Below are 12,298 nucleotides of genomic sequence, written 5' to 3'. Positions count from 1 at the left end.
CAGGGCCTGCTGCCCAAAACCTGGCATAGGAATTTGAAGAAAGAGAATGCTGATGTTCAATTTCTGAAATTCTTTCAGGCACCCGAATGACCTGTGTTTTCATTTGCACTGACAGCCCCCTCCTTTCTGGCAAAGACAACAGAAGTAGGAGGTGTTTAGTTCACTTCAGCAGGGACCATCCTGTGGCTCACAGGTTACATCTCAACCTGCATTTAACTGCTGATCTGCCCTGGCCTTCCTGCTCTTCCTAGAGCACCTTGGATCCCCCGGGGCAGGGAAATGCCACCTCCTGGCCAGTGGCAGGTGATAGGCACAGCAGCTAGATAGCTTCCGAGCAGGTTTTGATTTGTGCATGAGTGGGGCTGAGTGCCCTGCTGCACCGGATGGCAGAGGAGTGGGCACTGTCATCAGGAGCCACAGTGGGACCAGGACTGCTTGGTGGTGGTCTGTGCTGCTGAAACTTCATTTATGAACTTCAATTATTTCTACTTTTTAATCTATTTTAAAAGCAAAAACTTTTCTAGCCAGTAGGAAGTAGAGGGAGGGTTGGGACAGAGTGGGTCAAGCCAGCCCGACATTACCAATGGTGTGCATAATCAGAGCGTGGGCACCTAGAAAGTTTAATCATTTATTTGGGCCTTTCCTTTTTTTTTATTTCCCAAACAAACCTTCTTGATTAATGCTTTTAAGTTTCGTCTTTCAGCTCTTCAGTGCACATCTTTAACCAGTTTTAGAAATTTCCATATCCAAAAGACTTTAGTGCTTCAGGCTTTCTCAGTCAGAGGGAAGACTATGGGAGCCCTCTCCCCTCCCCACGGGGCATTGTCACTCACCCCCTATTTTTCAGCCTTTTTTGTTCGGAAATGTATCTAGTTTCCTTCTGAATTCTTTAAAGCTCCTTACTTCAATGACAGACGTGGGTAACGCATTCCATATGCTCTCTTCCCTTTGGTCCGTGAGCTCTTCCCATCTCTGCTTCTGATGCAGGGATGTGCCAGACCCCTCCTGTTGCCACTTAAAAGCTGGGAAGCACCCTTGGTTCTTTAATAAAATTAAACAAAATTAATGTTGCTTCACACACTCTCTCTCTTGAGCCGTACACAGCCTCGCATTGCTCTGCTTAGGTGTTTGCATATTGTCCTGCATTGTTTCATCCATGCCAGGATATTATTTTTACAGCTGGCCATGCCTTTGATAGAAGGAAACATGAGAGTTTAAAGGCAGGAGAGGGAGCGATGGTGGGGGTGCCTCTGCAGCTGCCTGCACCATCCCCACGTGGGGAGCTGTGCTTCCCTGACCCGCCAGGCACAGCACCAGCGGGGTGTTCTCTCAATAAAGGATGAGGGAAAAACAAGCTAAAGCTAATGCAAAAATGAGCAGCTGGCATCAGGAGAGCCTTGGGAGCACTAATATGTCTTAACGAGCCTGCCCAACCTCCCATGGGGCCTCTGTCCACCTTCCCCTGGGCCCAGCAGCCCTGGTTCAGCTCAGCCAGGGGCTTTGGTGCTGCTGGAGTGATGCTGTCCCTGCGCCTCATCCCAGCTGAGTGATAGCCAGGTTTTCCCAGGTGGGTGTCAGACCCATGTTTTCTGTGCCTCCCTCTCCTGCTGCTCCTGCCCAGAACCCCTGGGTGGTCCCTGGACCTGCCCCATTGATACACTTGATCTGGGGCTGTTGATGCACCTGTGCCCAGCTCCTGGCTCTGCTGGGGGGGCTGAGAGGTGGCTGGGGTCCCTCTTCCTTGTGGGGCAGCCTCACTCTCCTGCACCTCTCTGGCAAGCATCTCTTCATCTTATGTGAGATCTCTTCTGCAACATGCTGTCTGAAAACCCACAACAGCCAGCAAATAAAGATACAGGTCATCCAGTCTGCAGAAGACACCATTTCAAGTGCTTGACAATTGCAGCAAAGCCAAAGAGCAAAACACAGCTTGGGACAGGGAAGAAGACGTGGAAAGACTCAGACTAAAATGTAGCTAATAGAGTCACTAAATATTGTTTATTTAAGGCTGGTTGAGGTTCAAATTCAGTCCCAGGTATACTCTGGAACTAATTTCTGTCATGTGACAAATGGAAAACCAAAGCAATGCGGTGCTGGTTGAGCCAGCTGGGTCCCTCCAGAGAAGCAACCAGGGCTTTGCAGCTACACTTTTACACGAGTATTTTTGCAGCAGTGCGGAAGCCATTAAACTGTGTGGTTATGGATTTCACTGCTCATTTGAGACCTATTAAAATAAGGTATTACAGCACACGCCTGAGGCAGCTGGGACAGGTGAAAGAGGGCAGATTCAGCACTGGATTGCCATTACCTTATCAAAGGAAGCAAAATACATTTCTCTAATTTACAGATACTGTAGTCTCAGCCAAAAACTCACTTGCCTGCATTTGTCAGCACTTGGGGTCTAAAATGTCACTTTTCCCTCCCTGAGACAAACAGAAGCAATAATCCCATAGTGCTGCCTCATGAACGTGAATGCAAATGCATTGAGTGGAGGTTGTTTCATTCCCAGAGATGTTCCAATCCTACAGGCACCTTGTTCCCAATCTAGGGCTTTGCCTACCCTTTGTTTTATCTGCAGATAAAAAAGAGCGGCTCCGTCTGGGCTCTCACCAGTGGGGTGTGCAATAGCACCTGGGAGGAGCAACTTGGGCTCAGCTAGGCACACTTATCCAGAAGAAAGGCAAGATCATTTTTCCCTTCATCTCCACTTCCATTGTGCTGACTCTGTTGGGTCTCATTTAATTTTTAGCCACAAACTCTACTGTGCTACCACCTCCCATGTTCTTGCCTCACTTTGCTCCCAGCGAGGCAACGGGGCCAGCCACAAAATCCCTGCTTCCAGGCCTGCTGCTGGGTGGGCTGGACAGTACTTTCTCTTCTCAGTTATGCCATTTTCCTGTGGTTTCTCTCTGTTTCATCCCTCTGGGCATGCTGTATGCTGCTGTTTGTCTGCCTCAGTGTGTCCACAAAAGACCTTGCTTCATCCTGTTGTTTTGTGTTTCATTAGCTGTAAGTTATTTCTCTTTTAATTAGTTTATGTATTTTTATCCTGTGTTGTTTATTATACCATCTTGTTATGTTTGGATGATGTCATGTTTTGGCTCAAAGAGCTTTAAAAGTTCAAAAATGTAATCGGAGACAGATTCTTTCTGGATTCATTTTCTTCTGACCATCAAGCAGATTGTCCTTGTCTTCTTCCATGCGGGGAGCACCAGTTACAGAGAGGAGACAAGGCCTGCCTGAGTCCAGGACATGGGGTGTTGGACAGAAGCTTCAGTGTGGTTTCTGTCCCTTTCGATATTTAAGTGGAAACTCAGGCGTAGGTGAGTTCATCACTTCAGTGGTCATCGGAGTTAAGTGAGTGCCAAGAGGATGGCAAACCTCTAGACTGGCATGGTATGCAGTGGAAATGCACATGTATTCAGGATCCTTCTGCTGCCCCAAGAGACCAAAGCAGAGCTGAACTTGGCTATGCTACAGCCCATGGGAAACACGAGGCTTAGACACAAGCAGCCGCAGAAATCTCACCCAGTACAGCAGGCAGATCTCAGTGACTCAGCAGTGCCCTCGTCCTGCTTCCTCTGCCTGGAAACTGGCTTTTTCTCCTCCCTGAGGTACTTGGGGCATCTGCTTGTGGCGAAGGATCTCTGAAGCCACCATCAGTGCTGAGGGTTGAGCCTCTCCTCCCTGGATAGGCTTATCTCTTCCTTCTGTCACAAACAAAATCACAACTTGTTTGAAGATAGGCTGAGAGTGTTTCTCCTTTCCTCCCTGATTTCATGTCCTTATGCTGAAATGCCAACTGAAATCAGAACAGCAGCAAAAAGCTTCCAGATTAATGTACGCAGACAAATCGCAAGCTAAGAAACGCAGTTCACTCTTTCCCTGTCCTTGCCTTCAAGGCTTTTGCTGGTATATCTCAATGATCCTTGTGGGTCCCTTCCAACCCAAAACGTTCTGTGATTCTGTGTCTCTTGCAGCTCCTAGTGAATGCTAGTGAGGTGGGAATACGTCTCCATCTCCTGCCCCAACTCAGCTGAGCTGCCAGTACCACAGCTCTTGGAAATCCCCTGGGACTATGGTTCAACTGGTGGCCTTTCATTCCCATCACTGATACATGCAAGTGCCCTCTGTAAGCTGGCTAAACAGGAGCTATAGTACATGCCACTTTGAGATTCATCATGGCAATTCCTTGATGAGCTGCTGTCTTCTCCTGCCCTACTTAATGCTGTCTCTGTTATTGTTGTAGACAGGGGTCTCAATTCAAGTAGCCCACACATAGATGTCTGGCATCATTTGAGGAATTTGGCACACCCCAGCAGGCCTCCAGCTGGCTCTCCAGGATGTCTCCTGTATGTCTTGAGCCTTGTTTTCTATCTCTGCGTTGCTGCCACAAGTAGCTATGGGTAGCTTGGGTGTCAGTGAGACATCCCACTGCAGGCAGCTGAAGTAGGCCCTTGCTGCATGCCCTTTACAGTGGGAACAATGGGCAAAATTAACAAGTCTCAATTAAGATCAATTGATTATCAATTTTTCCTCTCTGTTGTGCTAGCTACAAGTGGAATTGCATCCAAAAAGAGGCACACCTGCTGAAGGTTGATAGCCAAGTTTGGTGCTACTGTTTCTGATGGGAACTCCTCTCTCCCTCTGGTGCTGTGCGCTTCCCTTCTCTTTCTAGTGCTCTTCCTTTGCTCTGAGCATGTCCCTTATGAGAGGGTGAATACAGCCATATATGTCACTCCCTGTCCTGCCCAGACAGGAAGCTGTCCTGTTCTGCAAATGTCCAGCCATTGGGATGTTTGTGGCACAGGGCTTTTTTCCTTCTCTTTTTGAGCTTACAGACCGTGCCTCAAGGATGTCTAAATGCCTATAGCATTTAGGATCTCCTCTTTGAGAGAAAACAAAACAAAACACTGCTGAGTTATTCTATAGGTCATTAGGAAACAACTCTGGATCAGTAGTCCTTGTTCTTAGGATAGATTTCCTCAGGCATCACCTCAGAATATCATACTGCTGTGATAAGCAGGTCTCAGAAATCTTTGAAGTTTGCAGGAGATAACTTCTTGTCACAGGTACTCAGTGAGCCAAATAGGAAAGATGCCCTCCTGCATTTGCTTTTTGTGTGAATAGAGAAAAACTCATGGGGGATGTGATGGTAGGTGGCTGTCAAGGCCACAGTGATCGTGAAATGGTTGAGTTTGTTTTTCAGTGTAATGAGAAAAAAGGACAGCAGAGTTGCTACCCTGGACTTCAGGAGAACTAACTTTAAGCTATGTGGGAGCTATTTAGGAGAGTACCCTGGGAGTTTAGAAGCACTGGTCAAATTTTAAGAATCACCTTTTAGAAGCACAGGAACAGACAATCCCACTGTATATCACCATTGCAGAGAATGGAGGGTATAAGTGGGGATGGATGGCCACCTGTACCGAAGCTTGCAGGTAGCTTGACATTGTGTGAACTGCTCTTGCTGGTCTCAGTGAGGCTTCTGCTCAGAAATCTGAGACAGGTGTTTCAAACACCAAAATGAATTCATTCTCTGCCTTAGACCCATTGCATTAACTTTCTCCCTTGTTGCTGTATGAGTCAACACAGCTGCTGGGAGAGGGTCAGTGCACCCACTGAAGCTACACCGTGTGTAACAAACCAGATACCCTCTCCCCTACACTTAGTCTCTTCTTCCCCTCTCCGAAGCCTGAAAAAAAGAAGAGCTCCTTTAAGTGACATATTAAAAAAAGAGAAAATAGCTGTTTTGTAGGCAAAGCTGGCAGCTCTCTCTCACTATAAGTTGGTGGTGGTTTCTGCAAAGGCTTCCAAAATCTTTTCCTAAGAGCTACTTGCTTGTGCCTATAGAATGTACAGACAGCTTTGCCATGAGCTTTGTCTGAGGTGAAGCATTGGCTGTGTGATCTCGGCTGGCCAGAAACAGAGGGCAGAGTTAGCCCTGGCTTCCTGGATTGGGAAACGAGTACAACAGTAATTGGCTTTATTTCCATACTGCCTCCAGCCTGCCTCACGGAGGGATTTTAATGCTCTCACTCATGGCAACTGGTCCTGCAAACCCTGGGTTGGTGATTTTGTGAGTGGGAGACTCAGCATTCGTTTCCCACTCAGGGTCCCTTCACGAGCGTAACCCGCCCGCTGCCAGTGCCACTTCCTTGGCTGCGTGTGGTCCTTTTGCTGAATCCTGATATTTTTTATTTTTGGCTAGCATCAGAATGGAGCTGCAGAATAACTGCTCTTTCACTTTGCTCTTAAATAGGCCATGCTGCTCGTCTGCATAAATGTTCTCTTCATGCATCTTGTCATTCTGCCTTGCAGGCTTCTTGGAGGGGAAAAAAAACCCAAACCACTTTATTTTTTTAAAAAGATGCCTTTTCTTCCTCATGAATTGCCCCTGCTCTGTATGATAGCCAGCAATTGGACCCAAAGAATGAATACTAAGCAGCTTTGCCAAGGTGCAATTTAGCTATAAGACATCCCATATATCTTGGGCTGTCCTGTAAGACCTTGCAGGCAGGGGGATTGAAGCTAGGGCAGAAGGTCACCTCTGCAGCTCCACTCTACTCAAGCACTTGACCTATAGCCAAAGCCAGGTTTTAACCACCGGTGTGCAAAACCCAGTAACACGAGAGGATGAGCCACAGATGCAAGTCAGTCTTCTCCAGGATGAAAGCTTTTGCTGTCAAGATGTTCAAAGGGAAACATCCTGAGGCTGAAATCTGCTGGCGTGCACTGGCTTCTGCTCCAGAGGCTGGCCACGTGCCTCGGCTTGTCTCAGACCCGCAGGGAAGGAGGGTTGGATGGAGGGAGAGAGTCCTGGGGGAAGGGTAGAGAGGAGCAAGCCAGGCTTTGCAAAGCTGGCTGCAGTGCCCTGCCCTGCTCCCCCATGCCTGCCTGCCCAGACGCAAATGTGTTCGCCTCAAATGCGATAGGACTTGGCCATAGACCATGCAAAGCTCTGGCTCTACCACGAAGCAAAGCAATGAAGAATTTTCCCTCCTTGCTCAAGTACTTGCCTGCAGAGATCACACAACTGGTCATGTCTGAGTTTACACGACCTGATTATTCATTAAAACAAAATTTGGATCAGCCTTCAGTGCTGGTCAGTTTTTACTGTGATGTTTCCCCAGTGCACAGAGGCCACCCTGAAAGGAACATATGGGGAAAACTGGACCATGCACCATGCTGGGCTGAAGCCCACGTCATTCTTGTGGAGACAAGGTGGAACTAGTTACACACAAAAAAAAAAGGCACCTGTGCCCGGAGGGGCAAGGAAAGGAAGATGGGGTGAGGGAAGCTGTTTAGCTTGCCTTACATGACTCTGCATATTTGGAGGAAAAGAGGAGTGGCACCAAAGTGTGGTCCAAGATCGTTGCCTCAGACTGTGCTTTGCTTTACAGGCACGTAGGTAGGGGCAAGGCCAGGTTTTGTGTTTTAACATGGTCAAGTGGAACATAGGGGCTTGAGAGACACCATGAGACTCCTGCCCAAGGCTTGCAACCTCTACCATTACTCCAGCTCACTGTAGACTTCTGTTATAGACTGCTCTAGCTCTGCTAGCATGGTAATTAGGCTGGATTTTGTCCTACTTCTCTCAATAAAAGGTTGTTTGGGAACCTCCTTACTCTGATGATTAGAAATCAGATAAGAAGATGGGAGCTGCCACGTGTGGTCAGCTGAAGGATCCTTCTGAGTATCATATGTCCAGCATTAGTCAGTAGTGTATTTACACAGAAAAAGCAAGATCTCTTAAATTTAGAGAACCTAGAATATAACCAAACCAAACAAATTATCAGCTTCTCTGGAAGAAAACACAAAGCATTTGTGAGGCCACATCTAAGTGTTCCATGTCTAGCTGTAGGGTCCCTGGTAACAGAGCAAGTCCAACAGAAGGATGTGGTGTACCAAGGACAAGAGAGCTAGGCTTGTCCAGCCTTAAGAAGAGGAGGCTGAAAGGAGACGTTACTGTTGTCTGACACTACCTCACGGGAAATAGAGTCAAAGTCATCTTGGAAGTGCACAGTGAAAGGATGAGAGGCACCAAACAGAAGTTATATACAAGGAAATCCCAATTAGATATTAGCAAATAACTTTCACAAGGATGCTGGTCAAACCACCTCCTGCAGGGATGTGCGAGGCTCTCCCAGCAAAAGCTTATTCTGACTTTGAAGCTGCCTGTGCTCTGAGTAGGGATTGGGCCAGGTGGTCTCTTCTGACCTTATTTATTGTGTGATTCTATGTTTTGTTTATAGATGCACCTAATTTTTTTCCACTTATATGTGTACTTGTAGTTCAGGCAACTATGAGTGTAATCACCATTGTCCAACAATTCTCAAAATAAGACCTCATTTTCACTTCCTTGTAGCATTACCAGATGTCATTCATTTGCGTTAAAATTACCAGTGAAGCTCTTCATCCAGCAACTTTTCTTTCAGTATGTTGATCTCTTTCCCTTTGCTGCTGTGGTTTACGTGCTCTAACTGTTTCCAAGAACAAGATTTCTGAAAAAGCCATGACCAAGAGCCAGGTGGTGGCTTGGAAACCAGGCAGCATCTCCAGTAGATGTGGCTTACAGGGTTATGTGGATGATCAAGGCCCACACTTGAGCTCAGATCCTGGGTCTCCTTTCAGTGGCAGTCCTTTTTTCCAGACAGTGGCATCGACAGCTTGTGCAGGTGTCTCTCAGTACCACTGGTGTTGGTGAGAGCTCTGGCCCAACATCTCCAAAATCTAGCCCTGGCCCCCAGGGGTTTGGTGCCCAGAGGAGGTGCCCCAGGTTTGGTGCCTGTGGCTCATGTGGTGGCTCTGTGTCTGCACATCGGGGACAGAATCCAACCTCTTGGTGTCAAGATCAATCAGGCAATTACAAACCAAGGTGGGACAGCAGATCCAAAAGGAAGTAGGTCCTTCCCCTCTGCCACTCACAGAAGTCCAATCGCTCTGAATTCACTGCTCTCTGAAGTCAACAGTACCACGCTTGGTTAAAATGTCTGCAACCTCCATACTACCCTCTCTGTAATGCTTTAACTACGTCAGGTGAAAACCATATTTCAAATGAAGCTGGTGAGGCTCTGGGGCACGAGCAAACCCTCCAGCATTACTGTCCATATTGTCCTTTTTGCAGCCTCTCCTTTAATGCTTCAATGCAGAAGGTGGCACTTAAAATGGACAGTCATACTCAAAGGACCAACACTCTCATTTGTGAACCCTTCACGAACTCAGGAAAAAATCAATAAGGGAGGAGTTTAAAAAGGCCATCAACATCATATTTCATCCCTGTATTAGTAGATCTGCAGAGAAAGTCTAGGGTTGTTTTGCATCTGGGATAAAAAAAAACTAATAAAAAAAGCAGTGTAGGATTGCCTGCAGAGGATTAGGTTTCATTTTAACACTTTAAACAAACATGGAAATCTCAGTATAAGCTTCTCAGAGATTAAGCACTCATGAACTTGGGAAGAAAGAGCACAGGGCTGAGACTTGTGAGACTTTAGGATTCCTGTCTTCTCTACCACCATACAATATGCAGTGTGACCATGTCCTGTTTCATTCAAGCCAGATCTTCCAGGCTAACTTCTGCCTTCCAATTTCAGGGGGATCTGAGGACTCAAACACAATTAGGAGATGTTTTCTGGGTTTTCTCTCTTTCAGTGCTAGCTGCTTATCTTCGAGGTGTTGCAAGACCTCTGGGGTGAAGACTGGTCCCTACATGTTTGTAAAATGATGAGCTCTGATCTTTATTTCTCTCTTCTGAGGGTCCTTATAAGGAGTCGAGTTGCCACATGCTGGTGTCCACACTTTGTCTGTGTCCAGAGTCACTGACCACAGCTTGAGGTCTGTGGCTTTAAAGACAGACACTGATGTTAATGGCTCTGGTGAGGTGCAACCAAGGGCTGAAGTGAGGCTGAAATGCTTCATCATGTTATGTGACTGGTGCCAGAGCCCTGAGCTTGCTGGGAGTGGCTGACAGCAGGGCCCATCCAGGGCACACACAGCCCCACTCTGTACATGGCTCTTCATCCTTTTGTGCACATTCACAGCTTGTGTGGGAGAAGGTACACAAACTAAGTGTCCTCTCCTTTTTTATTAAAAAAAAAACCCCAAACAAACTGTTGAGCTTGACAAGAATAAAAACTCCTCTCACAACATCAGACTGCGCATTCCCACCCCCACTAAAGGCCTCAGCAAAATTGCTACTTGTTCTGTCCTACAGCCCAGGGCAGTACCAGTGACCCCCACATGCTCATGTACAGTGGCACTTGACTCACTCCCTTCTCTGGGTGGAGCAAAACATCTTGCATGGCGATACCTCCACTGACCCCAGGTACAAAGGTTGGCCAGTGCTTGTGTGTGGGTGGCGGGAGCCGGTTTCCTCCTCCTCTTTCATGTGACATAAACGGGAATGACCCAGGGTTTATGAATCCCAGATGGAAGATGTCAGGAGTGGAAAGCAGAGCTGGCCCAGAAGCTATGGACCTGACAGGCAATGCGTATATTCATTTGCAAGGCTCGTTATAGGCAGGGGATGTGTGGCACTTTGGTACGTTAAAGTAAGGGCTGGTTGTCTTTCCAGTGTGTAAAATGGCATCCACCCATGCAGTTCAAATACAAAATTACAGTTGTCACAAAGCTACTTCAGCTTCTGACCTCATTTCCCTCACATTTTGCAGGAAAAAGAGGATTATTCCCTGTTTGCCCAAACAAGAAAGCGATGTTCGTTACGTGTATCTGTGCACAGTCAGGCAGGAAGAGGTATGTGTGGTGTACAAATACGCTCATACAGCTTTGATTGCACAGTTGTATCATAGATGGGGGTGAAACCAAACAATATTGTGTAACAGCAGAGTTACACAACTTTTGGATCCTGTACTGGAGATCAAGAAACTCCTGCTAATTGATTTCAGATATTGAAGCACACCCTAGGTACTGGAAGCTTGGTACAGACACCCCCCAAAATTGTCCCAGTATAGTTGACAACATTTTAATTTGTTTTGCATTAAGATTAAAAAGATAAAAGATGCAAGGTGTCTAATAGCTTTCCACAAGGAAAAAAGTCAAAGCAGCAGCAAAATCCAAGTGCATTGGATGATGGTGACAACTTGACAAAGCACACTTCTACATGTGGTCACAGTGAAGCCTAAATGTCACACTTTGAAAAGCCAGGGGAAGCAATTCTTGTCAAACCTGGCTTCCCCAGGGTATATCAGACATATCCAGGGCCACTCATCCTGCCACAGGAGCACATCTTAGGCAAAAAAAAAAAAAAAAAAAAAAGTTAACTGCTTCTGGTAATCTGGCTTATAGAAAGAGGGATGTTTTAGAAGAAGCACCCTGATGAGCTGTGGTTTAGAATCCTTTTCCCCTTGCTTCTAGAAAAATTCTGCTGTAAATTCCTTGCAGTTGCAGCATCTTGGTTATTTCTGGGAGACAGATGAAGTTGCCATCTTCTGATGTGTCCCCAGTAGACTCTCTTTGAGGAGACAACCACTTCCAGGCAGAGACACCTAAGCTCAGCTGGGACCCGCACAAGACCAGACTAGGAGAGATGAAGTCTTTTCTCTGCGTAACACACATTGCAAGGCTTTTTGGCAAGTGCATCATAGCTTCACAGTCAGTGTTGTTAGCCTCTTCTCTTGCTGCAGAAACTCCCCTGAAAGGCAGCCCTGACCACTAATGTAGATCTGGCGACACAGCAAAAAAACACCCCCACACATCAAAAACAACAGTATTAGGGTTACTACAGAGACCCAAGTTACTGTTGACTCCAAGGAAATCAGAAATTGATTTCTATCATACATGGGAAGCCAGGAAGAGCTTGGTACCAGAGTCAGGTTGGGAAAAATGACTAGGAAAGATGCCATGCTCCCAAGTAAATCCTTCAGCCACCAAATGCCCTGCTAAGGGGCTGATGTCATGAAGATGGGGAAGTTCACTGCTGTGATATGAGGTTTATTTGCCCATGAAGCTGTAGCATGAAACTTGTGTAGATACTATGAATTGAAAGTGTGTGTCAGGACTTAACACACTGCTGCAGTGAAAACTGAAGTCAGGAGTTGTCCTCTGCCACGAGAGAGAGTTCACGCGAAGTCCTGAGATTTCATCACTTGCTTTCAGTCCCTGCACCTCATATCAGCTCCCTGTGATTAAACGAAGCATACAGCACGGTTTTATAGCACAGCCTGTGCTTCTCATAAAACATCTTGGCAAGAGAGAATTTTTCTCAAGATACACAGTGAAAACAACAAGGTTTTTTCTATAACCACAAAATAATTGTCCTAGAACTACTACTGTACCAAACAGA

The sequence above is a fragment of the Manacus candei genome, unplaced genomic scaffold (genome assembly GCF_025592945.1).
Source record: "Manacus candei isolate 608988 ecotype Guabito, Panama unplaced genomic scaffold, ASM2559294v1 h1tg000049l, whole genome shotgun sequence".
NCBI lineage: Eukaryota > Metazoa > Chordata > Aves > Passeriformes > Pipridae > Manacus > Manacus candei.
The sequence above is the reverse complement of the archived record's forward strand: the minus strand, read 5'-3'. Positions refer to the sequence as shown.